The following is a 16,675-nucleotide window of genomic DNA, read 5'->3' on the forward strand; positions in this document are numbered from 1 at the left end:
GTTGTTTTTGACCCCTGAGGTTTATCTCCTGCAAAGTTTTTCTACTGCCACGTTTTCTACATTTTCTGTCTGTTATCCCTTCTTATCCCTTGAATATTCAAGTTATTTATTAGGTGACTAATGAAGTGGGGGAAAGCACTGACTCTGCAGTCAGAGGCCACAAATTCATCAAGCAACTCTGCCACTGATATGATCCTATACAAGTCACTGAAGACAGCTAGATGGTGTAACGGATAGAGTGCCTCAGTTTCCTAATCTGTAAAAGGAAAGTAATAATAGCACTGACTGTTCAGGGTGGTTCTGAGGCTCAAATAGTTAACAAATGTAAAACATTTTTCAAACCTTAAAGCATTTCATAAATGCTAGCAATTATTACTACTTAATGCTTTGGGGCCTCAGCTTCATCATGCATAAAATGAGGGTTGGTCTAGATGACCATTAAGGTCCCATCAATATTGATCCTATGCACAAAGTGACGGAGTTGCAAAAAACAGGAGTCCCTGTCTTCAAGTAACTTAAATTATACTGGGGGTGGGAGGAGGGAGGAAGACAAAGTCTTTGGAAATGGAGACATAGAACCTAGAAGAATATTCAATGCAGAACAGTCTCAGAAAACTTTCTTCAAAAAACAATTTTATGGGCAGAAAGGTGGCACAGTGGATCAAGCACTGGGCTTGGAATCAGGAAGACTCATCTTCCTGAGTTCAAATCCAGCCTAGCTAGGTGACCTGAGCAAGTTACAATCCTGACTGCCTCTAAAAACAATTTTAAATTGTTTTTTTGTTTTTAATTTTAAATTTAAATTTTAAATTCTCCCCCTTCCTCTACTCACCCCCCATTCATTGAGAAGGTAAGAAATTTTGATAGGGATAGGAATTGGACCTGTGATATAGAGAACTCCCAGATGAGGGACATCCTCTACCAGTGTAGGCCAGCACCTTCTCTCCAACTTCAAGAGTGGCCTAGCACACTGAATGTTTAAGTGACTTGTTCAGAGTCACACACTGAGTATGTCAGAGGCAGGACTTGAACCCATGTCTTCCTGGCTTCACGACTATCTCTCCATACACTATACCATGATGGCTCCCTTTGTTTTTTTTATTCCCTTCATTTCCAAAAATACGTCTTTTCTCAGTCCTCAGTGAGTCACCCTTTGTAACAAAGAATTTCTAAAAAGACAAATTTAAAAAAGCAATAGAGCAAAATGATATGCAATATTTTATGCCACAGTTACCCAATTCTGCAAGAAGAGGGAGAGACGTATTTTGTCAACTCTTCTCTTGTGCCAAGCTTGGTCATTTTAATTACATAGAGTTCAGTTTCCCTTTTTTCCATTTATTTTGTTGGAGTCGTTGTGCATTATTTTCCCTTTTCTGCTTTAATAAGCACTCTGTATTGTTTCATAGTAAGGTTTCCTGTGCATCTCAGAATTCTTCCTTCCCTCTTCCCTTCTCCCCATTTCTGACTTGAGCTGGCTCACCCCTCCTTAGGAGTTCTCTGTCCCCAGCCTGGAGCTTACCATACTGGTCGCTGAACTTAGGGCAGACACCCAGCTGACTTAGCCCTAATGAAGCTCCCTAAACTCAAGAAACCCACTAACCTCAGTCTCCCTGGAGGCAGGGATGAATGGCATTTGCCATCATGCCAGGCCTAATCCTCATTCTTTACTACAGTTATATTTCTTTACATTAACGTACCACAATTTTTAAGACATTCTTCAACTGATAGTCATCAGCAAACCCTTTTAATAAGCAAATAGCGATTTTTTGGGTTTTTAAATTTTTTTTTAATTAATCTATTTTATTGTCTTCCATTATTAAAAAAGAAAGAAAAGCAAATACATTGTAATAATTATAGATAGTCAAGTGAAGCAAATTCACATATTGGCCATGTTCAAAAAATACTTTATGTACCTCTCTATCAGGAAATGAATAGGTAGCATTCTTCATCATTGTTAAGTGGTGTCTTTTTTAAACCCTTCAATTAATGGGGAAAAGCCCTGAAAAAAGAATTGCAATCTGTCTTCTCACTCCTCCCAACAATTTCAAAGCATGCAGAATTCCAGAAGCCACAAGGTAAAAATCTGCAGGCCATCCTCCCTTTAACCTCTACTACACCAGCCTTACTCAATAAAATAGAATGAGTGTTGAATCTCTAGGGGAAGGAGAAATGGGTATTACCTGGATAATTAGAACCCACAAATAATCCCCCAAACCTCATTTACTCATTAATTTTAAACCCCTCCCTTCTCATACTTTGAACTAGAGCTTCCCCTAAGTACTCAGATTCTATTCACCTTGAGTACCAAAGAAGATGCTAAAAACCACTATTAGTGGCGGTGTATGGTTTGAGATAAATCCTAAACCTCATTTAGTCATTAGCTTCAACTTCCCTCTCCCCAAACTTTGAATTATAGCTTCTCTGCTTATTATGGAGTTGGCCTTTCAGTACAGAGGTACTAAGAACCACCATTCCATGGAAAAATTCGGGGGTTGTATTTTTAGCAGCACTAATGGATTGGCACTGTCCCCAGCTCTGTTCCTTCATCTCTTCTCCCTTATAGTCAACATCACACATTCACTGGGCTGGGTTAAAGATGTAGTCTGTGGCTTTTTGACAGACGCAAAAGAATCAACCATGTCTAAGGGTCACAGCCTCACTAGCGCTAACTCAATTCAATCACATAGCAGTTACAGATGGAGATTTGACCAATTCAAGTTTTACCTTTTCTCTTTGCTCTTAGAAGTAGAATTGTCGGTGAAATGATTCAAAAAAAATGGAGGAGAGGTGGAAATTAAGAATAAAAGGCCCTAAAAAGGAGATAGCGCACAGCTCTCAAAAGTCAAATTAAAATAATTGTATTTTATGTAACTACAATATGTCAAAAATTTTCAAAAACACGAGGACAACACCTTTGTGTAATTGTAATAACCAGTGTTTGTTTTGACCACAGATAACAACTCACACTTAAGCAGAAAATAATAATTTATTAAATGCCTACTATATGGTGCTATTGTTAAGAACTTTACAAATATTATCTAATTCAATTCTCAACAACCCCGGGAGGTAGAGGCTATTGTGATTCCCATTCTATAGATGAGAAAACTGAGGCAAAAAGAGGTTAAACTATTTGCCAGAATCACAAAATTCATAAGCATTTGAGGCTGGATTTCAATTCAAGGTCTTCCTGACCCCAGGCCCAGCAATCCATCCACTGTGACATCAAGAGTGTGGCAGGGAGGTGGGGGACTACCAAGGCAGGATATTGTATACATGGCCAGAAACAGAGTTGATTGATTTTTATTGTTTGTTACACAGGAGAAATCAATTTGGTGTGCTGGGGATAGGGAGAGGATACTGCTACAATCAAAAATGACAATGACATAAAAATTAAAAGACATCAGTAAAACTTTTTTTTGATTAGGTAAAAATGTGTTGTCAGATTTCCACAACCCAGGAGCAAAGATCAAGTGGTTTGCATCATTCCTTTAGGAGTGCCTTGTTTTTTTAAACCTTTTCCTTTAAAAAAAAAATAGGGGTAAAATATATATCATTTGTGGGGGTTAATATGGGTTCTTCTATTTTTCATTATGCACCAAGAATCTCAAGAGCCATTTTGTAACTGTGGAAGGCGAGGGTCTTTGCCAGAGGTTAGCCTGCCAAGCTTTTGTCAGGAAAGCAAAGCTATGGAGAAAGCAGTTTACTTTGTTAACATTCTGGGCAGCAGATACTGTGATGATATTCAATTCCTTTCATAACCAACAGAATATTGGTGTCATTTGGCAGGGACCAGTGATTTTTCCTTCCCCATGGTGATCCCCAGGCAAAACTGATAAGGAAGAAAAAATTGCTCTTTTCTTCCCAACCTGTCTCCCACCAACTTTCTTTTATTATTATTATTTTTTATTTTGAAAAATCTATATTTTGAAATTTTATTTTTTTATTTTTAATATAAATTTATTTATTTTTAGTTTTCAACATTCCCTTCCACAAGTTTTTGAGTTCCAAATTTTCACCCCATCTCACCCCTTCCCCCACCCCAAGATGGCATGCATTCTGATTATCCCTTCTCCTAGTCTGTCCTCTCTTCTATCTCTTCCCCCTTCTCTTATACCCTTCCCCTTCTATTTTCCTGTAGGGCAGGATAGACTTCTGCACCCCATTTCCTGTATTTCTTATTTCCCAGTAGCATGTGAAAACATTTTTTTTAAACACATGTTTTTAAAACTTTAGGTTTCAAATTTTCTGTTTTCCTTCCTCCCCACCTACCCTCATTGAAAAGGCAAGCAACTCCATATAGGTTGTACATGTACAGTTATGCAAAACACTTCCATAGTAAACATGTTGTGAAAAACTAACTCTATTTTCCTTAATCCTATCCTGCCCTCCCATTCTATTCTTTCTTTTGACCCCGTTCCTCCTCAGAAGTATTTACTTCTGATTACCCCCTTCCCCAATTTGCCCTCCTCTCTATCATCCCCCTGCTCTCTTGTCCCCTTTCCCCCCCATTTTCCTGTAGAGTAAAACAGATTTCCATACCCAATTGAATGTGTGTGTTATTCCCTCCTTAAGCCAAGTCCTGTGAGAATAAGATTCACTCATTCCCTCTCACCTTCCCCCGTTTCCCCTCCGCCGTAAGAGACTTTTCTTTTATGTTTTTTTTGTGAGTTAATTTACCCCATTCTACCTCTCCCTTTCTTCTTCTTCGAGTATAATCCTCTCTCATCCCTTAATTTTATTCTCCAGATATGACCCCTTAATCTTCAACTCACCCTGTGCCCTCTATCTATCTACATATACATACATATAATTTTTTTCCTCCAACTACCCTGATACTGACAAAGGTCTCATGAGTTATAAATATCATCTTTCCAGGCAGGAATGTAAACAGTTCAATCTTAATAAGTCTCTTATGATTTCTCTTTCCTGTTTACCTCTTCATGTTCCACTGGAGTCCTGTATTTGACAGTCAAATTTTCTGTTTAGCTCTGGTCTTTTCATCAAGAATGCTTGAAAGTCCTCTATTTCACTGAATACCCATTTTTTCCCCTGAAGGATTATATTCAGTTTTGCTGGGTAGGTGATTCTTGGTTGTAATCCTATCTCCTTTGCCCTCCGAATATTATATTCCATGCCTGCGGTCCTTTAATGTAGAAGCTGCTAAATCTTGTGTTATCCTGATTGTGTTTCCACAGTACTTGAACTGTTTCCTTCTGGCAGCTTGTAATATTTGCTCCTTGACCTGGGAACTCTGGAATTTGGCTATAATATTCCTAGGAGTTTTCCTTTGGGGATCTCTTTCAGGAGGAGATCTGTGGATTCTTTCAATTTCTATTTTGCCCTCTGGTTCTAATATATCAGGGCAGTTTTCCTTGATAATTTCTTGAAAGATGATGTCTAGGCTCTTCTTTTGATCATGGCTTTCAGATAGTCCAATAATTTTTAAATTGTCTCTTCTGGATCTATTTTCCAGGTCAGTTGTTTTTCCAATGAGATATTTCACATTGTTTTCTAATTTTTCATTCTTTTGGATTTGTTTTATAGTGTCATGATTTCTCTTTTTTAAGGAAGTATTTTCTTCAGTAATCTTTTGGACTTCCTTTTCCATCTGGCCAATTTTTCTTTTAAGGGCATTCTTCCCCTCATTGGCTTTTTGGACCTCTTTTGCCATTTGGGTTAGGCTGTTTTTTAAGGTGTTATTTTCTTCAGCATTTTTGGGGTCTCCTTTAGCAAGCTGTTGACTGGTTTTTCATGATTTTCTTGCATCACTCTCATTTCTCTTCCCAGTTTTTCCTCTACCTCACTTACTTGCTTCTCAAAATCCCTTTTGAGCTCTTCCAAGGCCTGGGACTGATTCATTTTTTCCTTGGAGGCTTTGGATGTAGGAGCTTTGACTTTGTTGTCTTCTTCTGGTTGTATATTTGTATCTTCTTTTTCACCAAAGTAAGATGATATAGTCTGACTCTTTTTGTGCTGCTTGCTCATGATCCCGGCTAATTACCTGAGTTTTAAACTCTTTGTTAAGGTACGAATCTGCTTCCAATGTGGAGAATGTACTGTCCCAAGCTTCGGGGGTTTGTACAGCTGTTTTCAGAGATACTTCTAGGGACCTGTAAATTTTCAGTTCTTCCAAGGTGGTATGATAAGGGGCAAGGTGTTTACTCCTTTCCTGGCCTGCGACTACAAGTACTCCTTTCTGTCCTGTAACTGTGATGAGGGGCACCACAATCACTACAAGCTCCACCAAGCCAGCGCTCCTCCTCACCCCAGCACTGCCGCCCAGAACTGTGGCCCAGATCCAAACACGGGCAAAGCAAGAGATTCCTGCCTCAGCACTGGCAAAGAGATCCCTGCAATCCCTCTCTGATCAGCCACTAGATTCCCCCTCAGTCTGTGGGCCAGAAGCCCGAGAAGCAGGTGCCCCTCCCAGGGCCACACTCTTGGGGAATGGAGCTGCTGCCTTCCTCTCTCAGCACTGCAGAAACAGACTTTTCCCACTGACTTTCCAAGTTGTCTTTGGCATTCATGAATTGAGGAGTCTGGAAACCTCCACAGCTGCCCCGAGATTCAGTCCTCTGAGGCCTGCTCCAGGTTCGCTGCGGTGCGCACCCACACTACACTGTGCTGCGCTCCCAGTCCGGCACAATATACTTTTCTGATCAATCATCCAGGTTGTCTTAGGCTGGAAATTTGTTTCGCTCTGTCTTTTTGTGGGTTCTGCTGCTTTAGAATTTGTTTAGAGCCATTTTTTATGAGTATTTGGAGGGGTTTGGGGGAGAGCTCAAGCAAGTCACTGCTTTCACTCTACCATCTTGGCTCCACCCCCAAGAATCCAAGACTCCCACCAACTTTCAAGTCAAGAAGTATTCAATAAGTGAGTTTTATGTGCCAAGGATTGTGCTAAGCCATATCACTTTCTTTTCTTAAAGGTGCCTTCCTCCCTCAACCCCACACACCACCCCCAAATTCCCATAGTTTTACTTTGCTCAATTCAATAAACATTTGGGTTTTTTTTAATAGTTATGAATATCTTTTTTATATCATTTTTATTTCTCAATATATTCTTTCATCCTCCCCTACCCAGCAAGCCATCCTTTATAATTTAAAAAGTTTGTTGAAAAAGAGAAATAAACATTTAAAGATTAGAAGTTCAGCAAAATTAACCAACACATAAACGGCATCTGACATTATATTCAATGTTCTATACCCATACTCCCCCACCTATGCAAAAAAAAAGATGGAGGGGTGCATTGTCTTCTCTTAAAATGTATTATTTTTATTTTCCTAATTAATGAGCATTTTTATTTTTTTTAATTTTTTTATGTGTCACCTCTCCTTCATAGTCTACAGTCTTGCCTAATAGACCTACCTGCTGTTTCTTAAACTCAGAACTTCATCTCTCACTTCTAGACTCTAGAATGTCCACCATTCCTAGAATGCACTTCCACATCACCTCCATCTGTTAGAATCAATGTCTAGCTTCCTTTAGGGTTCAGCTCATATGCCATCTCCTATGGGAAGCTTTTCTTGATCCCCTTATTGTTAGTAGTCCCTCCTTACTCCTCAAATTACTATGCATATGTATTTATTTGTTTAAATGTTGTATTCTCCCTCCCACCCTCCAGTAGACATAAGCTCCTTGTGTCCAGGGATTATTTTTCTTAATGAGCATTTTTAAAGTTAATCTGTCACTTCTACTACCACCCATATTATTTTTATTTTCCTAATTAATGAGCATTTTTAAAGTTAATCTGTCACTTCTACCACCCACATTGAGTAATTTTTTAAAACCTAAAAAATAAGGCTTTCAATAGATAACTGCGTAATCTGGCAAAACAAATTCCCACATTAACCAAGTCCAAGAAAGCATTTCCCTTTTTGCATTTTAAATCCATCCCCTCTCTGTCAAAAGGGGAAGGGCATGTTTCATCTTCATTCCTTTGGACTCATGGTTCCTTCATTGCCTTTATCAGAGTTCTAATGCCCTACATGGTTTTACTCTATAATATCACTGTATAGATTGTTCCGGTTCTTCTCACTTCTTTCTTCCTCACTTCATAAGGGTCTTCCCAGTACATTTCCTTATTCCTTCTGCCAGGCCAACCTTGGTCACGCTAATTACACAGGGCTCAACAACAAACATTTTTTAGGGACATACTGAGTTTCAGGCGCTATGCGGGCAATACAAAGCCAATACAAAGTCCCTGCTCTGAAGGCAAGGACGTTCTACTGCTTTTAGCAGAACATTTTTACCTTATTCACCAGACTTGCCTCAGAATAACTTTTGACTGTTTCCAAAACTCGGATCTATCCTCAACAGACAGAGATTTGCCACCAACAGTAGAACTCGTTAGAGTCTTTTGAAGGTCCCTCACATTTCACTTATTATCATTACATTTTGAAGGCCCCATCCCTTTTTTATATGGCTAAAAGGAGATTAGTACTGAGTCAAACATTTATGCGGGGAGGGGAAGGTAGGAACAAAATGTAAACGTCTACTTTTCTCCTCCTTTTTTTCCATTTTATGGTTTTTTTAAAGTAAGTTTTCAAAGGCGTTAACATCTGCAAAGCATTTAGTGCAATGCCTGGCACATAGGCACTTAAAAGCTCACGTCCTTTTAAAGTAATATGTACACTCAACACTTTGTTAAAATGGGTTGTCATTTTTTCTGTATTTGAGAGAATATATCCAGGTAAGAAAGAGACAGAGAGATAGAAAAGAGGGATACAGTGGGAAGAACATTAGATTGAAAGTTGAGAAGCCAAAGTTTTAGTCCCAACTCTATTCTCTGTATTCATAAAACCTGACTCACCACCAATATATGCAATAAACTATAATTATGTCTGTTTATCACATTCCATCTGCAAAATTGAAATTGCCCAGACTCTGAGTGAACGATATTGAAGATAATAAGGATGTAAAGCCTTGGATCCGGAAACAAGCCAAACAACTTAGGGCTTGGGTGGACTTACTCCATAAAACAGCTGTTTCCATCACAGTTAACCATAAACTTCTTCCCAGTTGCCAGGGTCCTACAGCACAGGGATGTTTATATAAAAAGGTCTATTTCCAGCACCAGGTAATTCAATCCAACTCAGTAAATATTGATAAAGTGTCCAATCACATACAAGGCTCCGTGCTAGGGAAAAGCTCAAATGTAGGTAGTCAACAAGTGTCCTTTGAGCACCTAATAATAAAGGGATCATCACAGAGATAGGTGCCCTAGCTGATACAGAAGTGGAAGGTCCCACTTCTATCCCTGGAGAAGAAAGGGGGAAAGGAAAGAAACGAGCAATTATTAAGTGCCTACTATTTGCCAGACACTGTACTAAGCAATTTTTACAAATATTATCATTTGATCTTCATGACAATCCTGGGAAGTAGGTGAGGAATGAAGGAAATTGAGGTAAACCGAGGTTAAGTGTTTTTCTCAGAGTCATACAATTAGTAAGTATTTGAAGCGGAATTTGAACTCAGGTCTTCTTAATTCCAGGCTGAGTACTCTAGCCACTGTTAACATCTAGCCTGACCTAAGGAGCCTAGAACATACCTGGGTAGATGGCTGTATTCTTAAAGGTTTTTGTTATTATCAGAATTATTACTCCTAGAAAGTTTTTATTTTTACATTAGAGCATATCTCCAGGTATCAGCAAATTTGCTAAGGATGGGCAGGGTAGAGTGGAAATAAGTATTGGCATGTACTTATTTAATGAGAGGAGCTGGATTCTAATCCTACCTCTGACTCTTACTGCCTGTGTGACCTTGAGTGATCTCATTCATCTTCTTGGGTCTTAGTTTCCTTAGCTGGTACATGAAATGGTTGGTTGCACTGTAATACTACACCTGTTTTCCCTTCCAGTCCTGGATCTATGATCTAGCATCATATTTGAAGAATGTTCATATAGCATGTATGCAGGGAATGCCAAAAATGACTTTCTGCCTTCTAGAATCAACAATCTATTGAAGACATAGTGATTGTCAGAGTGGATTGATTTTCTGTAGGACAATTAAGAAATATTTGGAAAGATAATAATAGCTGATAGATACTTTAACAGAACTTTTAAGTTTGCAAAACACTTTACATACTTTAACTTGGGTCTATAGCTGTGATGTAGGCTCTATATATGTTATATAGATTATAGAAGCAGCCAAGTGGTGCAGTGAATAGAGTGCTGGGCCTTAGAGTCAGGAAGACTCATCTTCCTGAGTTCAAATCCAGCCTCACATACTTACTAGCTGTGTGAGCCTGGGCAAATCACTTAACTTTATTGGCCTCCGTTTCTTCATCTGTAAAAAATGAGTTGGAGGGGCAGTTAGGTGGCACAGTGGATAAAGCATTGGCCCTGAAGTCAGGAGGACCTGAGTTCAAATTCGGCCAAAGACCAAATGCTTGACACTTACTAGCTCTGTGACTCTGGGCAAGTCACTTAACCCCAATTGCCTAAAAAAAAAAATGAGTTGGAGAAGGAAATGGCAAACTACTACAGTATCTTCGACAAGAGAACTCCAAATGGGGTCACAAAGTATCAGACACCACTGAAACAATTGAAAACAATGTATTATAATCTCCATTTTATAGATGGGAAATAGAGGGTCATTGAGGATAATTATTTTGTCCAGTCACACAATAAGTGTCAGAAGCAGGATTTGAATCAAAAGTTTTCTTGCCTCCAGGTCCAACACTATGCTACTTAGCCTAAGAAAAAGATAATAAATTAAAATAAAGAGCAACAGTTATGATTCAGTGGTCATTAAAACTCACTAAATGTATAATTCCAACTTTGATTTACCAATCTCACTTTTAAAAGCAATGTTAAGGCATTCTAGTCAGTTGGAACCTTGTTTTCTTTCTTTTGAGTAGGTTTCTAGGTTTGATGGGTGATTAGCTAATAGCAAGAATTAATATTTAATAAGTATATTATTCCCACTGAACTCTGGAATCACATGTTATTTGGGTTCAGTGTGTGTATGGTGGAAATATATGGCTCACAGTCCTTCTAGTACTACTCAACAAATCAATTCAATAAAAATTTATTAAGTGCCTACTGTGCTAAGTGCTGGGAATACAGTAGGAGGCAAAAGACAGTCCTTGTCCTCAAGGAGCTTACAATCTAATGGGGAAGATGATATGCAAATAAATATGTACAAAGCAAGCTATGTACTGGATAAATTGGGAATAATTAAAAAAGGGAAAGCATTGGAATTAAGAGGGTCTAGGGAAGGCTTGCTATAGAAGGTGGGATTTTAGTTGGAACTTAAAGGAAGCCACGGAAGTCAGTAGGTAGAAAAGCGGAGGGAGAGTGTTCCAGGCATGGGAGATAATCAGAGAAAATGCCCAGAGCCAAGAGATGGAATCTCTTGTTTTTAGGACAGCCAGGAAGCCAATGTCACTGGATTAAAGAGTACATACCAGGGAGTAAGGTATAAGAACTGGAAAGGTAGGAGGAGGCTAGGTTATGAAGTGCTTTAAATGCCAAACAGAGTATTTTGTATTTGCTCATAGAGGAATAGGAAGCCATGGGAATTTATTGATTGTAGGGGTAGGGATGACACGATCAGATCTGTACTTTAGGAAAATCACTTTGGTGGCTGAATTGGAATGGGGAGACTTGAGGCTGGCAGACGCACTAGCAGGCTATTGTAATAACCTAGGTGTGAGGAGATAACTCCAGAGGCTGTTATCAGAGGAGAGAAGGGGACATATATATATGGATGATGTTGCAAAGGTGGAATTGGCAGGCTTTGGCAACACATTGAAAAGGGGGCTGAGAGATAGTGAGGAAGTCAGGATGACTTCTAGGTTGTGAGCTCAAGGGACTGAGAGGATGGTGTTGCCCTCAACATTAATAGAAAGGTAGGGAGAGAGGAAAGGATTAGGAGCCATAAGTCAAATTTGTGGTTCAGTTGTGTCCAACTTTGTGACCCCATTTTGGTCTTTTCTTGGCTTTTCTTGGCAAAGATACTAGAGTAGTTTGCCATTTCCTTCTCCAGTTCATTTTACAGGTGAGAAAACTGAGGCCAACAGGATTTAGTGATTTTTCCCAGAGTCACACAGCTAGTAAGTGCCTGAGGCCAGATTTTAACTCAGGAAGTCTCATCTTCCTGACTTCAGACCTGGCACTCTACTGCACCACCTAGCCGCATAAATCAAATAGCAAAGTATTTATTTGTAACAGAATAGCAAAGTAAGTAACAAGAAAAACTATGCAGTTAGAATTATTCTCAGTCCCCTTACAAAAATTAATATGGATTCCCGCAGGCTCGTGATCGTAGGAAAAGAAACAAATCCAAGGAAAACTTAGTTAACGGCTGCCTTATTTTATAACTGGGGAAACCTCTCCTGCCTGAATTGTCACAGCTCTGTCTCCCAGCAGCCAGCTGTGACTAGTGGCTTCTCATCTCTGCCTCCTAAAGCTTCTTGGCATAGTCCAACAATTTCCTTGCTCCAGTTGCTTTCCCTGCTTCTTTAGCAGTCATCAATGTCCTCTGTCCTCTCAGTCTCCTAAACAAGCATCTCTTACTTCTCTAATAGGATGCTGCTCTCAGAGGCCATCTGCTGAAATTTTCTCCTATTATTGCTACCTGCTGCTATTGTTGCTGCCTCTTCAGGTGAGTATCATTGCTATTTCTTTTTTTTTTTTTTTGGTTAGGCAATGGGGTTAAGTGACTTGCCCAGGGTCACACAGCCAGTAAGTGTTACATGTCTGAGGCCGGATTTGAACTCAGGTCCATCCTGAATCCAGGGCTGGTACTCTATCCACTGCACCACCTAGCTGCCCCAATCATTGCTATTTCAGAGTGACAGTACCCGGTCTGAATGCTTTGGGACCAATCAATACATTTTCAGGTCTGAATTTAATCTACCTTAAAGCCGCTTTACAAAAAGGCCACTCAAGTGGCTTTTTCTTCTTCCCTTCAGAGAAAGGTTCCCAGGCCCAACTCTTAACTGGGTTAGGGTAAATGAATTAATTCCTTTTACATCCCCCCAGCTTCACCCTATGGATTGCAAGAAAGTTCTGATTCAGGCTCAGGCCAGTCCTCTGGGAGTTCAGTTTAGATTCTGAAACAAAATGAAACACTCATAGAAGATCCAACAGTTGACAAAAATAGATTTACTTAGCCATAACAAGGGAAGGATATTCAACAAGGTCACAAAATGATTCAGCTCAGGGCAGGTTCTCTACCTCTGTATAGCCCATGGCTGTCAGCTGGGCAAATTTCAGGAGTTCCTCATGCTTTTTTGAACTCAAAAAACTTAAAGTCAATAGTCAAGCCTTTAGTTCCCAAAGGCAATCAAGTCTCAAGGACAGTTTTAATACCTCACATGGAAAACAACTAGCCTGGGCCACATGGTAGGGGACTCTAGTCTTCTTCAGGTATGAGTTAGACAAGATGGCCACTGAAGTCCCTCCTAACTCTGAAATTCTGTAATTCACACCTTAATACCCTTTCTTTAGGAATAAGGACTTGACCTGTGATTTAACTGGTATAGGGAACTCCCTGGGAAAGAAATGCCCTCTACCTAGGCAACTACTTGAATGTTATTTAGTCTTACAGAGTGGTCTAGAATACCAAAAGGATGAGTGCTTGCTGGGTGTGTGGCAGACACGGGTCTTGAACCCAATTTTTTCCTGGCTTTGTGGCCAGGATGACACCCTACATCTCATACCCTTTTTTCTTTGTGCCTTCTCAATTCCCATCATCCCACAAACAGTGATATGCAAATCATGGGAACTGATAAACCCCCAGAAGGAAGTGGAAGGCAAAAGGGGCAAGAGCCAAAAGATTTTGTTAGCATTCCAGCCTTTACAACAAATTTCAGGACTCCCTTTCGCAAATAATTAATCTAAGAAATAACATGAATACAGTACTTCGTAAACTCCCCAGGATAACCTTTTATAAAGAGAATACAAATGGCTATGTAAATGTAATGCAGTTTCAGAGAATTTAACAAATAGTCACAATGCAACAAACTTTCAGTTACTATGCTAGGCACTGAGTATACAAAGATATGTAAAATACAGACCTTATTATCAAGGAGCTTAGATGTCCACTATTCAGATACAGCGTAAACAAAGACATGGAAGCATAGAGGATTGCAAGTAGTCCAGTCTCGCTAGGCTATTGAGTACATGGAGGGAGGAATAGTGCAAGCTGAGGCTAGAAAAGTGGGATGACACCAGATTGTGGTGATAGTAAAGCCATTAAATAAGATAATGTATGTAAAGGACTTTGAAAAACTTGAAGTACCAAATACATGTTAACTATCATTGTTTATGACCTTGATTGTCAGGCAAAGAAGTCTGAACTTTACTTGTGAGGGAATAGGAAGCTACTAAAGGTTCTTAAGCAGGGGCAAGAAATAGCCAGGTCTATATAATAAGATGACAGGTCTATACATATGTCGAAGAGCGAGAGAGAGTGGAGGGACACAGGAAGATTTGTTAGAAAACTATTTCAATAGCTGAGGTAGGAAGCGATGAAAGTCTGTAGTGGGATGATTTTTGTTGTTGTTTAGTTTTCAGTAGTGAACTCTTTATGACTCTTGGTGACCCCATTTGGGGTTTTCTTGGCAAAGATATGGGAGTGGTTTGCCATTTCCTTCTCTAGTGTGTCCCTATTTTACAGCTGAGGAACTGAGGCAAATAGGAGTTAAATGACTTGCCCAGGGTCACACAACACTTAGTAAGTGTCTGAAGCCATATTTGAACTCAGGTCTTCCTAATTCCAAGTCCAGTGCTCTATCCACTAGGCCACCAAGCTCGGATGATGGCCAGGGGTAATGCTCACCTCAGGGTATGTTGTCACACTTGCTTATGTTTTGTACACACCATAGTGTGTTACCAAATGTGTTGTTAATCAGTTATCAAGCCTTGTTGATTCTACCCCTGTAATATTTCTCATATGCATCCCTTGCCACTGCCATCATCTCACCTAGGTGGCCCAGTGGGTAAAGCACTGGACTTGGAATTAGGAAGACCTGAGTTCAAATATGGCTTCAGACACTTACTAAGTGTCTGTGTGACCCTGGGCAAGTCACGGTGGATAAGCCACACCTATTCCATACCTCCATGGAGGTAAGTGTAAAATCTAATACTTAGAATGGGAATAAAAGGACCTGGCTTGAAATCCTGGTTCCTCTACTTACTACTTATATGACTATGGGTAAATCATTTATCCTCTGTGAGTCTCAGTTTCCCCATCTGTAAATGAAAAGGTTGGATTAAATTAAGGAGCCTTCCAGTCCTAAAATTCTCTGGGGCTTAGAGGTGTGAGTGAGAACATAGAGACAAGTAAACAAATAACTATGATACAGGAAAAGTGAAATAATTAAATGAAGGTACACGGAAAAAAATATGAGAAATTTTAAAAGAGAGTGATCACTTTTACCTGGGCATTCGAGGAAGGCTTTCAAGGAGAATGAAGCAGTGAATTGGGTTTTGAAGAAAGGGAGTGATTTTCACAGATGGAGATAAAAGAAGGGCGTATACATTTCAGGCAAAGGGAGTGAGTTTGAGCAAAGGCATGGAAATGGGAGGATTGGCCAGGCACAGTCCAGCTTGGCTAAAAAAGTGGAATATATGTAGAGCTCCAAGACGGGACAAGTGGGTTGGAGGGAGATTGTGAAGGGCCTTTAGGGAAAGCAGCCTACACAGTGGATAGGTAAATGGGAACTGTGTTTGTGCAAATGCCATGTGGTAAAGGGAAGAGGTGGAGAATTAACTAGAGAAGCCAAGAAGACTAGGGTTAGAACCCAGCTGTGCCTTGAAAAGCTGTGTGATGCTGAGCAAATCACTTAAACTCTGTGTGTGTTTTTCACGGAGTATTGCATGTAAATAAATTCGGATATGAAAAATAACTATCCCTTATCATCTATCATGAATCCATTTAGGCTCTGCCGACTCATGGAGTTTTCTTGGTCCTTGCAGTGGCCAATTAGCCCAGGCCTGAAAGAAACTGGTACAATCCAAAAGAAATTAGGTAGCAAGAAAGGAAAGATGTTAATGGAACAAATAAATGAGTTTCACAACTTAGCCACTTTGATAGCATCAGATGTCAAGTGGGGCACCGATAAGTGTGGGAAGAGATACTAGAAGGTCTTTAGATTTGGGTAATCTCAATCTATCTTCGAGGTTGATTTCTGACTCACCTATCCTTCCCCAGGAAAGGGGTGGGGAGGGCAGGATTCTCCAAAGACTCCACCCAGGGCAGAGGCCTTTAAACAAAGGCCATGAATGAATCACCATCTCCAGAAGAATTTTCTAAGTGGTGCTGGCACTATTCCAATTGGAAAGTTGAGGAAGACAACTTCTCCTATTTTTACATCTTCAGTGTCTTTCTTTCCCTTATCAAAACAAAACAAAACAAAACAATTGCTCAAGGTTGGATCTAATACACTCAACTTGTTCACACCGAAGTGTCAATGACTAATAAAGCTTAGTCTCACACAGTAGCAACCTCCCTCCCACTCAGGTTTGTACCTTTAATGCAGGTCAAAACCGTAAGCCAAAGGAATAAACCTTTTAGAATCATAGCTGTAGAGTGAATCTTAGAGGTAATCTATCAAACGAGATCATATTTGATCACATATATTAGCACAGTACCTGGAACAGAGAAGGAGCAATATATATGCTTATTCCCTTCCCTCCCTCTTGACTCATAGATAAGTAAAGT

The 16,675-nt window shown here is 39.8% G+C and overlaps 1 long non-coding RNA gene across 3 annotated transcripts in view; it reads right to left on the minus strand.

Annotated features, from left to right (window-relative positions):
* The window catches only part of LOC110198312 (uncharacterized), a 35,404-nt gene that overhangs the window by 9,893 nt on the left and 8,836 nt on the right, over window positions 1-16,675 (minus strand). For all 3 annotated transcript variants that reach the window (XR_002321713.2, XR_013485974.1, XR_013485975.1), the window contains exon 4: window positions 16,152-16,346. This is a non-coding gene — a long non-coding RNA (uncharacterized LOC110198312). The remainder of the gene's footprint in view (window positions 1-16,151; window positions 16,347-16,675) is intronic.

Source organism: Phascolarctos cinereus, unplaced genomic scaffold (assembly GCF_003287225.1).
Source record: "Phascolarctos cinereus isolate Bilbo 61053 unplaced genomic scaffold, phaCin_HiC Scaffold_4;HRSCAF=312, whole genome shotgun sequence".
In the NCBI taxonomy this organism is placed as follows: Eukaryota; Metazoa; Chordata; class Mammalia; order Diprotodontia; family Phascolarctidae; genus Phascolarctos; species Phascolarctos cinereus.